Below are 16,358 nucleotides of genomic sequence, written 5' to 3' on the forward strand. Positions count from 1 at the left end.
TTTGATAATTTATTCAATAACAAAAGCTAATACAAAATACAATAATATAAAGCTAGTAATTTACTATAATTTCAATTCAAATTATCCACTAAAGGGGAACCATGTAAACATATATCACTTTGCTATGATTCTAGACATAGATTTCTACTGACCAAAATGAGATTTGTATAATAATTAATGTTTGCTATAGTGTAGACACCCCATTTTGATCGTGCCCTATACCTCCATGTTTTGTGCTTAACTTTTTCAAATCAGTGTGTTAGGACCCTAAATTACACCTTAGGCTAACTTAGGGTCCCACCAAGGTCCCTGTAAAATTTCGTCAAGATCCGAGCGTGTTTGCCTATTAAACGAGACGAGGTAAGTGTCGTGTTGCAGGTTTATAAGGGTAGCGATTTAGCCAGAAAAGGGGGTGCGCTGGAACCTGAAAAACCAGTTCAAATTGTCCGTAATGGGTTGTCCAGAGAGATGTAGGGGGTATACTGATTAGTGTGTAACAAAATTAGTTAGGGGAGAATCTTTGGAAGCTTCCTGGGTGGTTAGGCTTCCTTTGATCCTAGCCCTTAAACAAAAAGCTGATTTGAAGGGCTAGGATCAAAAGGGAGGAGAAGATATTTTCTCAAAAATATTTCCCCCTGTTTTCTACTTGCCCCCCCCCCTGTGTGATAAAAGGTATTAAAAATACACTGAAGGTGGCTGTCTCGAAGGAAAAGGGGGGGTTGAATTTTTAGTATTTTCGTCTAATAAAATCTCAAACGAAATAGGGTTTGAAGGGCAGAGCCTCATTTTCGTTGAGAAGAAAACCAGAGAGAGGAAGAGAAATTCGGCCATTAACTCCGGCCATCTCCTTCGGCCCCACCATCTTCTCCCCTCCGGCTCCATCTCAGCCGCGCCACCTCCACCTCTATCCCACCACCTGCAACACCCAAACCCATTACCATCTTCCACCTCCATTAAACCCATTTTCGCCGGCCAACCCCGTTAAATCCGGCAACCCCATCCACCTTGAAACCCATTTTCATCGGCTCCTTCTCCGGCCACCTCTGTCACCTCCGACCACCATTACCACCACAGCCATCGTCTTCATCTTTATTTTTATTTTTATTTTTTTGTCAAACCCATTTGGATTCTCCATCCCCACCCTCTCCTCCGGCCGATACCCATCGTCTCCGGCCAATACCCCATCTCCTTCCCATCAAAACCCACCTCCATTTTTCCCATTTCAACCTCCTCTGTTACCACCCCATCTCACCTCTTTTTCCCCTCCCCATTTTTACCTCCAAACCCCATCTAACCCAAAACCCAAATCTGGCTGATCCTCCTATCAGCCGCACTTCACACCACCACCATCTTCCACCATTCAAACCCCCATTAAATCCCTGTCTCTTTCATCTCCTCTGATTGACCCCCACCACCATTTTCAACCTCCACTTCCCTCCATCAGCCTATCAGCCCAAATCCACCTTCCTTGCCATCAACACCCATCTCACAAACCATATCTCCTCCTAAATCTAATTCCCTAACATCTGCTGGTTTGAAACCCATCTGCTTCTCATCATTTTCGCTCAGTGTGCACGATCCGAAGATGGAGAAAGGAGGTGCAACGAAGATTTAGCAATCACCGAAGCAAGAAGAAGGAAAGGCGCACAGTCTTCCCCATTTGGTCCATCTATAAGTGCTTATTTCCTTTTTACTCTTATTCTAGAATTTTCGTCTGCCGGCTATGTTTGATTTTCATGATTCAATCTCTTAGGATCTGTATGTGTTGAGAATTACTTAATTGTAGGGTTGTGAATCCTGATGGAAATGGAAATCAGAGTATATTTTGTTTCACGGTTTTTGGGTATATGTTTACTAAGGATCGCAGATTTTTCTTCATGATTTGCCATGTTTTATTAAAAGTATCCCTTAGTTTGTTTAGTTCCAGTGAATAGAATTTGGGCATCAGTTATCGAAATTTGAATAGAATTTGTAATGGGTTTTGAGTTTGTTGATTTGTCTCGCAACGGGTATCGGCTCTTGGTGTTTCGATTTAAAAAGTGACAGGAATTTTTCGGAGTTTTGACTGACATTTTCCATGGTAGAAATGGATAAAAATACACCATCTTGATGCGGTTATCATCTGGTTTTGGGTGTATTCCAAGGAGAAGATGATCTTGAACTTGGTTTTGAAGTGTTTTCATTTGATTCTGATTAAAAATTGGAAGGTCAGCAAGTGAGTGATTAACTCATTGAGTAATTCGGGTTAGCTATGTTCTGGTCATCCAATCATATGAGCTCCCCATCCTTTAATCATAGATCAATGTGAATCTACTTTGCTAGATCATCAGGTGATACGAGCCCATCTTTTGAACACCAAATAACATGGGTAGGCTTTATTAGAATATCAGATTATGTATTCCCATTTAAGCTGCTGTCCATTTGCGGGACCCATGTTGGTATTCCAGGGTCTTGGTGCCTTAACCTTGGTGTGATTAGATCCATAACTTGCTTAAAAGTACATGGTAGCCATGATGCTCCTTTACTTTTGTTGAAACAGCCAAAGATGAGCATAGTTTAGGAAGATATAGTTAGAGGGTATAATATCTCCGGTAATACTATTGTCAAAGAACAGGGCCATTGTTAAATCATAGTAACATGGATGTTAATTGGCAGTTATTGATATTGACACCACGATGTTTGGCATGTAAGTGACCTAATGTTTTTTTCTCTTTTGGCGAGCTTGCAAGATCCTGTTGAGAATTATGATGATATCTTGACAATTCTTTGAATGATATCAGGTTATAGCTCAATCATGTTTTGATAGGCATATGCTTCATTGAGTAGTAAAGGACGAGGTGAATACGGTGTGATTACAATTTGATGCTTGGGTGAATATCTTTTTGTGAAATTTGGGATGTTTGCAAAGCAACATAAATTTCCTGTTCTTTTTATATATATGCCTGGGCATATGTTGCGGTGAGCATCTCCTTGTAACATCTGTAAGCTCAAGTTGTCTTAGATACTTGCAAGGTAGCTGAGATTCCCTCCATTATGTACATAGGAGATATGATTTGGGAATCATTTCTTCATGATGTATGTGAGTATAGGTCATTTCTGCATTTTGTCAAAATTATGGAGGTTTATCTTTCCTCATCTAGAGCCCTCACTAGGAGACACGCTATGTCTCATTAGGCCATGCTCCTTTGGAGACAAGCCTTGTCATTTAGAACCTACCCCTTAGGAGAACCATTTCAGTTTTAGCAGAGAGCTTAGCTTACCCATAGGAGGCATGCCCTGCCTCATTTATAGAATCCCTATTTGGAGACAAGCCTCGTCTCGCGTAGAGATTTTCCCATTTAGGAGGCTTACCTAGCCTCATGTTAGAGTGGCCTCCTCTTTTAGAGCGAGTCTTTTTCTTGGTAGCATTATTAAAGAGTCATTGACTCATTTGTACCCCTCTTTGGTGTTTTTCTAGTTAGGAGTTTCTCCTTTAGAATTGTCATCCTTCTTTATTCGAGACTAACTCAATCTTATTAGAGCCTTCCCTGCTTGGGATCTTAGATTGTTTTCTCTGTTTTTGGGACACTTGTTTACTTGTTGTGGTTCGTCTCTTTGAGACATTAGTTGATTGTTCGGGATTTTCCCTTTTGATTTAGGGTTTTGCCCTAGTTTGTGGTTATGCTTACGTGTTCCCTTTAAGATTGAAAGCATTAAAAGGTCCAGAGCATTGGAAAAACTTTAAAATCTAAAAACATTAGAAATTTAAAACTCAAAAATATTTGAAAACTTTAAAAATATCAAAAACATTTGAAAAACATTAAAAAAACCTTAAATCTGCTAAAGTGTTGAGTTTTATAGTGTATTAGGAGAGTTTGTTTCGAACTACGTTGGCTTGATCCTCTTCCACGGGGTACGTAGTGCAGCTTGGGATCTTCATCCCAAGTCCAGCCAAACTTTGTGAATAAATGCTCTAACCATTTTTCTTCAAAACCTTGTTTTCAACCAGATCTTCCTCTAGAGTTAGGAGTTTGTCCTAGATAGAGAGTTTTAGAGTTAGGAGTTTGTCTTTTGTTTGTTGTGTGCCTGTTTGTGATTGTTTTAGAGCTAGGGGTTTGTCCTAGAGTTATAGGAGCGCCTCCGTCCGGTCAGTTGGCGATTCACATCGCCGACTGATGACTAGAATAGGATGCGTTAGTCCACCATTTGTTTTCCTCAGGGCATAGCCTAGTTACACATAGGTTATAGGAACCTCCTGCATTAGCTTAAGGCTAACTTGCATTTATTCAGAGCATATAGGGTGTCCTAAAATCTACAATTCACTGAAATCTAAATGATCGTTCAAGAAGCTTTAAGAACTAGTCTGGTCTTTTAGGTCGAGTATAGGATAGAGGTTTAGGTGTCTTAGGCATCCTAGCTTAGAATAGGCGCGAAGAACTACGTTGCCTTGATTATCGTGGAGGCGGGGATATGCATGCTTCTTTGGATGAATATCAGACCATCCGAGGACTCGGGCTAAATCGTTTGGAGTCTTAGGATTTGTTGTTTTGTTATGTTGTGTGTTTTGCTATGTTTTCTTACTTTCATGCGCAGACTTTATATTTTTAGCTGTAGCATGCATGTGTTTGCCCACCAGAACTTAGACACCCATTAGGCATGTCACACATAACCTAGCGATGCTTAGGTGACACACTTCTTTTATTTATGTTGTGTATGCTTATTATTTCATCCCCGAGTCATGCATGATTAGTTAGACGTCCACTCGGGGATATTTGTTCCCATTTCACATGATTTTCGCCCAAAACTCTTCGAGGTTAATAATAAATGGCATAAGAGACCATGTGCTTGCACTCGGACGAATTTGGGGTGCTCTTCGGACCTTTCCCATTTGTAATCAGGCATGGACCTTTTGTATCTCTGGTTATCCGTTGCAGACAGAGCATTTATTTTGGTTCCATGGTGTATCCATGGATGGCGACTCTGAGTTATTTTTAGGTACATCTCGGTTTCGAGCCCTGGCTCCGGATCAAGATGTACCTCATTCATTATGTATCGTCACTCATGCTATGCTGTGAGAGTGGCACCTATTTTGAGAGTTCCTTGGTAGAGCTCTCCTTCACATGTGGAGATCTTAGAGGATTGCAGGGGGGATCTCGCGTCCCTCGCCGCACTCGTCCTTCTCAGATTGAGGTCCACATATAGGCATAACTTAAAAAGTCTCAAACAACACAGGGATTTAATTACATGAACTTAGTACTACGATTACATGTTATGGTTTCATATTTTTGCTATATTGGTCCTAAATTGACTTTTAAAATTTTATTTTATTGGGTAAATGTTAGGGGGCATATTAGTATTATTTATGCACTAAAACTTAATTGGAAAATCAATAAGATTGACAAAAGGCCATGTTTGGATTGCATGATATCAAACCTTATCTGATTGCTGAGTTTCAGAGCTGTTAGGCTTACTTCAATTAGAGAAGTGTACAAAGCGAGTACAATCATTACCGTAGTATGAGAGTGCAGTATATCATTTTCCTTCCATTATTCAGGTTGCATAAATAATGAGAGCTAAGAAGTGTCATTATCAAAGTACAAAAATGCAGGATATCATTTCCCCCTATTATTTAGGAATTTCATGAATATTGAGAGCTATGATACCAATATATAGTAGAAAGCAACATGATTTTATATTTTATAATTTTTTGGCATAATAGTAGTAATTCCAAAATTTTTTATAGAAAGCTGGTATTACAATTAACTTATTTGGTATTGGCAATTCTCGATCTCTATCACCTTATTTTAATTAGTTGACAACTTATTTCATATAATTGGAAAATGAAAATTTTCTACAAAATCAGTTTTCTATGCTTATACTAAATTTTATTGTAAAATACCTTAGCTCACGTGCGTTTTTACTAGTAAAGAAAAAGGAAAAATAAGAAGATGAGCATGGGCATAAACGAATTGGAAGTAAAGCTATTCATCTGACGTTTTGAGAAGAAGAATATCAAAACAATAAGAGACAGAGAGTAGTAATAATCACCTTTTTTTTATTTTATCTTGGTGCAGTTTTTGCCATAATTTTAAAGATCACAATGTCATTGTGAAATATGTTGCCACCTTTATCATCTTACTTTTTTTCTGCATAATCTTTGATGCAGGGATCGTCGAGTAGCAACACAAGATAGAGATCACATAAGAAGCAATTAAATCATCTCGTGGGGGTTTGAAAACCGATACCATGGTTTGGGAGAAAAACTCGGCCAAAACGCAAAAAATAGAAACCTTTAACAATTCTCAATCTTCCATACAAAGAAACAAAAAACAGTTTAGATTCATAATTAAAATAATTCTAAAATAGAAATCCCATAATAGATGTGTAGCACGCCTGTAAATTATTCATAACTTCATCAAATCACGTCTAAATCATGTTATCTTAGGCTCGCTAGATAGGTAACCGAAAAACCTTTCTAAGGATACCAAAATCAAGCCAAACAAACACCGGAATGGTATAACTAGAAACCCCTTTGGTGTATCACTCATCTTTAAACCCCTTTGGTGTATCACTCATTTTTTACTTTGTCGAATGACGGTTTATTAACAACGATATGGGAGCACAAACCTAGTTTGAAGACTCTGAGAGAAATTTTAAATGATATACTTCTTTCAAGCAATCATAATACTATAATACTCTAATAATACTAAGAAACATTGCGGTTTTGAAGCTTTCAAGTGAAATCCAAGAGAAACAATCTTTGGTCGAGTTTCAGAGCTTTGTAAAAGGAAAGTCAGAGAAACACAAACTTGGGCCAAACTCCTTTAGAGGTATGTAGTTTAATTTGTACTTTATGCTTTCTTCTAGTTTTGTTTGTAGGCTTTCAAGTAAACTTTAATTCTGATGCTTGTTTAGAGTTTATATATCTCCTAAAATTCCTTAGTTGGTGTAACTCGAACCCAAATCTGGTTAGTTAAACAAGAATTTCGTGTTACTTGAACCTAAATTTTATCCTGTGTTAACCACATAATAAGAGCAGGTTGGTTAAAGTGGAAGCATGCTTGAGAAGTTTTGTGCGACCGTAAAATACCTACCATGATGAAGGAAAAGTTTTATAAAATAGCTGCAAGGCCAGCCATATTGTACGGCTCAGAATGTTGGGCCACCAATAAGCAACATGTGCATAACATGAGTGTAGTGGATATGCGAATTGAAAATGAAGACATCCGTAAAAAGGTGACGGTGACACCAATTGAGGAGAAGATGAGAGAGCACCGCTTAAGACGGTATGAGCATATCCAACGTAGGCCTTTGGATGCTCCAATGAGAAGAAGTGACCCGTGCCAAGTTGATGGAGTAAAAAGAGGCAGGGGCAGACCGAAAACAACTTGGGTAGAAATAGTGAGGAAAGAAGGGCTAAGAACATCACGGAGAACATGACCTTGGATAGGAGAGAATGGAAGAAAATGGCCCATGTAGACGGACCCAACTAGTGTCAGGATTAGACTGGGTCAATTTGAGCCGGGAAGATCCTTTGACCTTCTTCATGAAAAATTTCTAAAGGATTTATTAGCCGACCCTAACTAGTTTGGGACAAAGGCTTAGTTGGGTTGGGTTGAGTTGTAAAAGTTAGAATGAAGATATAAGTGTAAAAATAAGATTGCACTTAACTAATTTGACGAAAACTTCTTCATAAAATCAGATTGTTGTTGAAGAAGGAAGAACGGATAAGTCATGCCACATTGTCACTCTCCTTAAGAATCATATCCGCTTCATACGGTGCAACCGAAATCTGGGAATCGACGCTCCAAGATAAAACAACCCAAATAGTCTCTAGTAGATGTGTATTCGCTTACTGGTCCACTTAAAATCACCTTGAAAGTGTGTGCTTAGGGAATAGAACGGAGGAGGAATATGGAGCAATAACGGAAGAAGATGTCTGTTTTCTGTAAAACCATGATATTGTTTCATGTTTCTGAGTGTTGTCTTCTCTCTCTTTTATAGAGAAGAAGATGGCAATTGGGAGGATAAAATGCCCAATAAAAAGAGGAATGATGTCTCTCTTCCACTTTTGGAGAAGATGAAACGGTAAGAAATATTAAAGGGTGTAATTGCAAATCTGTTTAGGAAATAAAATATTTTTTAGGAGTTAGTAAAAAGATCAAAACTTGTTTTACTAAAAAGATATTTTTATTTACCCAAACACAAACCCCGGGCCACGAGACGGCGCTTGCTCGTGTGTTATATAAACTTTGGTTCATGTACAACTGGGTCACCCAACAAATTCCAGTGCCCCCTAATAGGCCCAAGCCTTTCCTCCACTCTACCTCTTATTAGAATTTGAAAGTTTCTTGAAAGTTCCAATGTGGAACTAAAAGTTTTGCATTGGAGTTGAAACCCACTTTACGCACTTATAGGTTTTGGGTTCGAGTCTCAAATCATCACAAGGTATCTAAAACAAGAGGGAGATTCTTATTTTTAATCTTCCCTCTAAAAGTTTGGTTCAAAAGGTATCTTTTTTACTTCAAAATTTTCAACACATTTGCTTAGTTAAACCATTGATTTTTGTATGCAGTGATCTTAAAACTGGGGTATCAATGTGGTATAGTGCCAGACCATATAGGTAATCTCATGAAAATTGCATACCCCAGATCAAGTTATGATCACATATTTTTTGCATGGATCAGGTTGGCACGAAGTTGGTGCTGTTTTCTTGTTATTGCTAATTAGAAAATTAAAAGATGATGTGTTTCCATTATCAAATAAATGGAGTGTGGATATCATTGCCTTTCTTAATAAAAGTTAAACCAATACAAGTAAATCATCGGATAATATAACAGGATAAATGGGTTTGACACTGTTTCAGGACAACAAAATGCTTTACTAGTATAAATCCAAGGAGCAGCTTATCACAAGTCTAGTACCTTCTAGGTACTAAAACCTAAGATATTATTAGGATCCATATTAAATACACTTCCACTCTACTTTCAAAACTATAATGCAAGATAATTAAGCTGATTATTTTTTGAATTTGGGGATGAGAAGGAGGGTTTGTTCCTTCTGCAGAGTGATGCCAAACTTCTCATTCATGTCCAGCTGGTTAGGGTGCATGTCAAAGGGAAGAGACCAATCAAAGTAGTAGATCAAACAAGCCATAATCAAACGAATTTGCCTAGTAGCCATGGGTAGTCCAGGGCAAATTCTTCTTCCAGCGCCAAAAGGTATGAACCCAAAGTCATTCCCTTTGTAATCCAAATTTGAGTTGAGGAAACGCTCTGGTTTGAAGTTCAAGGGGTCTTCCCAGGTTGCGGGGTCTCTTCCAATGGCCCACACATTCACTTGAACTAAAGAGTCCTTGGGGACTCTATAGTTCATCATCTCGCAGTCCTCGAGAGCTCGGTGAGGAAGAAGAAGAGGGACAGGAGGGTGTAATCTCAAGGTCTCCTTTACACAAGCATGTAGGTATGGGAGGTTAGGGAGATTAGATTCTGCCACATTTTCTTTGATCTCTCTTTTGAGTTCTTCAATAATTTTGTTGATGGCTTCTGGGTGTTTGATGAGCTCTGCCATTCCCCATTCAATGGTCGTCACACTGGTGTCAACGCCCGCTGTGAAAAGCTCCTGTTCATGAAAGAGAAACTGTTAAGAACAACTTCTTTTGGAGTTTGCTTGATCAGGGGTGTAATTAACAAAGAAGGGGTGGGAATATCTTTTCCCTACTAGAATTTTTTTGACAATGAGACCATTCTTAATGCTGTGACATGCCCGTATCAGGACGTAAGCATAGCGATGTGGTTGGGGTGTTGAAATAACATGTCATAAATGCTTAAATAAAACCTTTGTGCTAGGATTCCAAGGGGAAGAGCTTAGTTAAGTCATATTTTTTAAAGAGAAGCATAAGTTTGTTTATACATAGCAATTAAGCAAAAAAAAAAATTTAAAAAGTATATTCATAATTAATGAAAGTTTTATTTGTATTATTATTTTCTATTTCTATGTCCCTTGCACTCAACCAATTGAAAAATTCAAAGTGATATTATTCAAACTATATTCGTCAAGTATTAGAAAATCGAAACAACTATAGAATTATATTAATAAAGATAATTTAATTCTCATAATTCTTTAACTTGAATATGTGAAACAATTATAGAATTAAGTAGGTGAAGGAAAAAGAAAACAGTCCAAGAAAAGTGGGAAATAATTAGTTTCTTAAAGTGAAGAAAATAAGAAATGAGTTTCTAGAATTAGAAAATGAGTTGCAAACACATTTCTTTAGATAGTTCTTTAGAAAGCGGGAAGTTAGTATAGGTTTATTTTTAAACAAAATGGCCCAAAAAAAGTCAAATGACCCAAAAAGAGTTTCCCAATAATTATGGGGAAGAGTATCTCTTATTTGATGCGTGGGTTCTCACTTCTCACCTTACACCACCAAAGAAGTAAGTTGAAGTAGCATTTATTTCATATTAAAAATGACTGTGGGTCATGTAAATATATAATTTATTATGTGATGTATGCACCTACTTCTCTTTTAAAAAATATGAATAGAAAGTGCAAGTAGAGACCATTTTTTCAATGATCCAAACCATTTATCTACTAGGCCTTGTCATGAATGAGCCATGGACCAAAATTCTCTCTCTCTCTCTCTCTGGAAAAAAAAAAAAAAACATAATAACTTTAATTTTTAGAGGTTTCATTAAGAATATAACCGTTGTTTTTTTTTTTTTTCATTTGAAAAAAAAATATTATAGGTTTAGGATAGTATGAAAGGAGAGGTTAGTAGTGGGGTCCTATAAGAGAGAGATAGAGACAAATATTTTTCAAACGAAAATAGAAGTGGGGTCCAGTGTGTGTGTGTGTGTGTGAGAGAGAGAGAGAGAGAGAGAGAGAGAGAGAGAGAGAGAGAGAGTCCATACCATAAGCAAGTTGTTAATCTGATTGTTGGTAAATCCATTCTCGATCAGAACATCCAAGAAATCTCGTCGCCTTGAAACATCACCATCCTTACCATCTCTCCTTTGCTGAATAGACACCTCCCATATGGAACTTGCTCTATCTATGAAATCAAAAGCCTTCTTTTTTAGGCCCTGGAGATCAAACCGTTTAAACATTGGGTAAAAGTCGGCTATATTTGGAACAGTGGTCAGATCCCCCATTTGACAGAAAAGCTCTTTCATTTCCCCAGCCACTACACCATCCTCCAATTCAATAAAATCCTTCGACACATATATGTTACCCAACATATTAAACACAGTACCAAACACCACTTCATCCAACTTCACCACTTTACCTTCCTTTCCAACTAGAAAATCCACCATTTCCATCACTTTCTTCTCTCTCATCGGCGCTTGCCCGTTGATTGATTTAGTTGAGAACAATTCTGACCGGCAAATCGTGCGGAGTTGCTTCCATTGATCGGTACACTCAGGTGCCCAAATTATAGACCAATCATAAGGGTCTGGCCTTTTGATGGTGGTTATGTTTGGGATATGCCGGGCCGAGAGTAGGCGGTCGTGGGTCTTTAGAATTTCGGTGGCTGCGGCCGCGGTGGAGCCTGCTACTAAGAGGGGTGAGCCGAGCCTTAGTGAAATGAGGGGTGCACTATAGGTTTGGCATAACTTGGCTAGGGCAATATGGGGCATCTTTCCCATGTCAAGAAGGTTCCCTATAATGGGCCATGGAGTTGGGCCAGGTGGGAGAGGGGATTTTGAAGAAGATGTTTTTCGAATGTGGTTGAAGATGAAGAGAAGAATGGGGGGTAGGAGGAGGAAGGGAAGGAAGAATTGGTTATCTGTGAGTAGAGGCATTACTACAGACATGATCAATTTCTAGAGAGAGGAGGTTTGTACTGTGAAAGATGATTAGCAATTGAAGTATATATAGAGGAGAAGAAGGAGGTGGCCACCTAACGTGGATGCCAAGTTCAACTCTTAACAAGTTAAAGGAAAGGTCGTCCATTCAAAATATTGTTTGATAATCAGAAAAGTTTGACATGGGGGCAACAGGAGGGAGAGGGACAGAGAGAAGCGGGAAAGTCTTCTTCAATGAACATGAAAATAAGAATTTTTTTCCTCAAAGTATTCGGATGCTTGTTTCCCAGAAAGTGAAAATGAACGTTCTATTGACTTACTATCATCAATGGAACCCCACATATATTAACTTTTAAAATAAATGATATATTCGCCCGCTTTGTCTTCGTTGGGCCAGCCACTTGCAGTGCAAGAGGGTACTCATAATAAATACACTAGGGGCTGTCCTAGGGAAGAAAAGGGGACACATATATCATTTGCCAGAGATTTTATATGTCGTAAGGCCTAATAGTCTCGTATTTTTCAAAAAGTATTATACAGAGCACATTGTAGGTAGGGGTGGCAACGGGGCGGGTCGGGGCGGATGTTGGGGTCCCCTTCCCCTTCCCCTCTGCGGGGAATTTTCCCCCTCCCCTTCCCCTTCCCCTCTGCGGGGATGGTGGGGAATCCCCCTCCCCTCCCCGCGGGGAATATCTAATCCCCTTCCCCTTCCCCTTCCCCTTCCCCTCCCCGCATCCTTCGGGGACAAAATCCCCGCCCCGCCCCCTCTTTGGAACCCAACCAAACCAGCAAACAGAGCTTCTTTCTTCTACGTCCATTACAGACAATATTGTGATGAATGCTATGATTCTATTCATGTGATCAACAAACAGATAGACAAAATCAGAAATGCATGGATGAGACAACAAACATAAATAACAACAGGACCTCATCTTTCAGCAATTTTCTGCATAAATTATGGAATGATAAATAGGAAATGAGCATCAGGATTACCTTCATTAACAGGCAGCCAATGTGCAAAAAGTAACTATTTCAGTAGTCACAATGAACTTTAAAAGTCCATAAGTGGGCGCTCACACACGCAAAATAATGTTCATTAGTTCATTCTGTATAGCATGTTAACCCTCAGATGAGCATGAGAAATGAGAATGGAGAAGAGAACAAAATCAACAAATGACTTATTTTTTTAACTGCAATTCAATCTAGTGCTAACATGAAACAAATTTCTAGTAGCTAAATTTTTCTTGTTGAAAATTAAAATTTGCAATCCAACCCTAAAATTCAGTTGGCACTACGATTTTTTGATAATTGCATACACTCAGCGTCTCAGGCTCTCAGCTTGTCTTTATTATTTCAACATCTGTGAAAAGGTTATTATAGTTCCCAAAATGCTCTCAGAAGCTAATTAAAAGGAAAAGACAAGCTAAGTTTATGTTTGGGGGAATCTTGTAGCCGATCCACAGAGTTTCTAGTAGTTTTCCTTAAAAAAAACACTTAAAAATTTACAAAAAATGGCATTGATTAGCGGGGCGGGGCGGGGCGGGGCGGGGACAACTCCATCCCCTTCCCCTTCCCCTTCCCCTTTCAAATCGGGGAATCCCCTCCCCAAACGGGGCGGGGCGGATCCCCGCTTTTTCGGGTGAAATTGCCAGCCCTAATTGTAGGATGATTCAAACCTTCCATGAGATGGGCCACAACGTAAATAGGTAGTGCCCAAAAAATCATTTCTATAGGATGATCCTAGCTACCCCTCCGATCTATAGAGAAACTGCATAATATGGAAACTTGTATAGATCAGAGGACTAGGATCAGCTTATGGAAATAAATTTTGGGGCACAACCTATTTACGTTGTTCCCATAACATGGACGGTTTGGATCATCCTATGATGTGGTCCGTACAATACTTTTTTGAAAAATACGGTACTATAAGGGCTTACACCATATTGTAAACACCCCATTTTGACCAGACCCAAATTCGTATTGATTGTGCAAAACCCTGTCCAATGAGTGAGTACGTGCCCCAAATTTAACCCCAGCGTAGATTAGGGTCCCGTCCAGATCCTCACAAAATTTCGTCGAGATTTGAACCCATTCACCTAGCCAACGAGCCGAGAGAATGTGCGTAGTACAGATGTAGAAAGGGAGGGTGAATCATCTTAAAGGGGGTTGTCCACGGGTAGAACAGAGGGGTCAAATTTATCATTTCGTTTTTGATAAAAAAAAAAAAAAAAAAAAGTGGGGAGGAATTGATTTTCGTTGAAATTGGGAGAGAGGAGAGAAGAAGGATTTTGAAAATGAAAAATATCTCAGATCTGGATCTGAGATTTTGGGAGAAAATCTCAGATCTAGATCTGAGATTTTCAGAAATTAAGAAGGGGATTTTTCGTTTTTTTTTTTTTTTAAAAAAAAAAAAAAGGAGGAAGAGGCTGGAGAGAGCAAAGGGAGAAAGGGAGGGATTTTGGCCGTTCTTCTTCTCCGGCATCAACTCCGGCCAACCTCCATTAAACCCGGCCACACCTTGAACCGCCATCCGCCATCTCCATCCCATCGACCATCCACCATTAAACCCGACCCAAACCCTTTCAAACCCTTGAAACCCTCTTCATCCTCCCACCACCTGCATCTCCATCTCCCATCTAAACCTTTCTTTTTCTTCATTTTCTACCTCTAAAACCCATCTCTGTAAACCCCATCACCTCCTCCACTAACCACCATCCCCACCTCTTTCATCCACCAAACCCTCTTCCATTTTTCTGCAAACCCGATCGGCCCGAGCTTCACCACCATCTCCACCATTTCTGCTGCCCCATCACCTATCTCAACCACCACCACCGCACCCAAAACCCCTCTTCAAATCCACCGGACTCCGGCCGATATCCATCTTCTCCGGCAAGCTTGCCGGAATCCGGCAAGCCTATCAATCCTCCACTTTCTTCTTCTTTCCCTCTTCCATTGCCAGCCACCACAACCTATTCATCTCCATCAAACCCTCTTCAATTTTTTGCCCAAACCCCACCTCTGCAAATCCAGCCGCCATCCACAACCCCCATTTCTTCTCCTCTACCTTCATCTTCACCTCTCCACCGCCACCAACCACCCTCTACCATTTTCCCCAAAACCCACTTCGAAAATCCAACTCCCAAACCCATTTTTTATTTTCCATTTCCACCTCCTCCGGCAACCTTGCCGGATTCCGGCCGAATCTCCACCATTTCCTCCTCCACCAAGCCACCACTTCCATTAAACCCCCTTCACAGCCATCAAACCCATTTCATAGCCGCCCACCTCCATCGGCCGCAACCTCCGCCACATCAAACCCATTTCGTAGCCATCAAACCCACTTCACAGCCACCATTCGTCCAACCACCCTCACCCACAAAACCCATTTTCTAAAAACCAAACTTTCCCAAGATCCACCACCATCAGCCACCTTCTCTTCACCAACAGCAGCCAAGTTCCTAGACAGGTAAGTTGCATAATTTCATTTCATTTCAGTTCTGTTTAAGTCAGTCCTAATTTCTGCCTTTGTTTGAGCGCGAATTTGTCCCTGTTTTAAGTATAAATCTGTCCCAGTTTTTAGCCCCACTTCAGCCCCTGTTTGGGCATAAATTCTGCTCATGAATCTGCCCATAAATCTGCCATCTTTTGGCGCGGGTTTGGCTAATTTTCTGTACAGATTTCTGCCCATAAATCTGTCTTGTTTCGGCACAAATCTGTCCACAGATTCAGCTCTTGTTTCAGCGAATCTGTCCATAATCAACCTCTGTTTTGGCCTAGTTTTGTCCATGCATTCCACCCTTATTTTGGTGCACATTATGTCCACATTTCAGCACAATTGATGCATAAAATCTGTCCACCAAATCTGTCCTCTGTTAACGCAAATTCTGTCCACCAAATCTGTCTTCTGTTTGGCACAATTTTGTCCACCAATTCAGCCCTCATTTTGTTGGCTGAGCATGATGATATCCATAGCAGCCACTTCTTCATTTTGGTAATGACAGCACTTACACTCTTGGTGCTAACAGCCCATGGTCCTTTACGATGGCAGCCCCACCTTGTTTGTGCATGAGTTCAGCCCTCTAATCAGCCCCTATTTTGCATAATTGCTGTCCTACATGCATAACTGCTGTCCTACATGCATAACTGCTGTCCTACACTATATGTCTGCTGTCCAGCAATCCATAACTGCTGTCCCAGTTTCGCAAAAGTTCAGTTCAAGATTCGGCTCCCTGTTTTGCACATTCAGCCCATGATTCCGTCATAGATTTTTACACATTTCAGCTCATGGTTTAGTCCTAGTTTCGGCAATTCAGTTTGATGTAATGCAATGACGGTTCAATCTCTTGTTGTTTAGTCCATGTTCTCTGCTATGGAATCAGCCCGGTTACTTGTAATTCAGCCTATGAAATCAGTCTCTGTCTAGCACAAAAATTTACTCCATAGAGATTGTATGAGTACATCATGGATGAGTAATAGCATCACTAAGATGTATGTGGATGTGTACTTGTTTGCATGCATGTAAACGTGAGCTTGTGACTATGTGTTTGAATGAGAATGTATGTGAGAAGATAT

At 39.8% G+C, this 16,358-nt stretch overlaps 1 pseudogene; it reads right to left on the minus strand.

Annotated features, from left to right (window-relative positions):
* Positions 1-8,997: 8,997 nt before the first annotated feature.
* LOC143876328 (putative (S)-N-methylcoclaurine 3'-hydroxylase isozyme 2 pseudogene) lies at positions 8,998-11,783 on the minus strand (annotated as a pseudogene).
* Between the last annotated feature and the right edge of the window lie 4,575 nt (positions 11,784-16,358).

This window comes from Tasmannia lanceolata, unplaced genomic scaffold (genome assembly GCF_043159265.1).
Source record: "Tasmannia lanceolata isolate RefF3 unplaced genomic scaffold, GAP_Taslan_0.1 ptg000005l, whole genome shotgun sequence".
Lineage (NCBI taxonomy): Eukaryota > Viridiplantae > Streptophyta > Magnoliopsida > Canellales > Winteraceae > Tasmannia > Tasmannia lanceolata.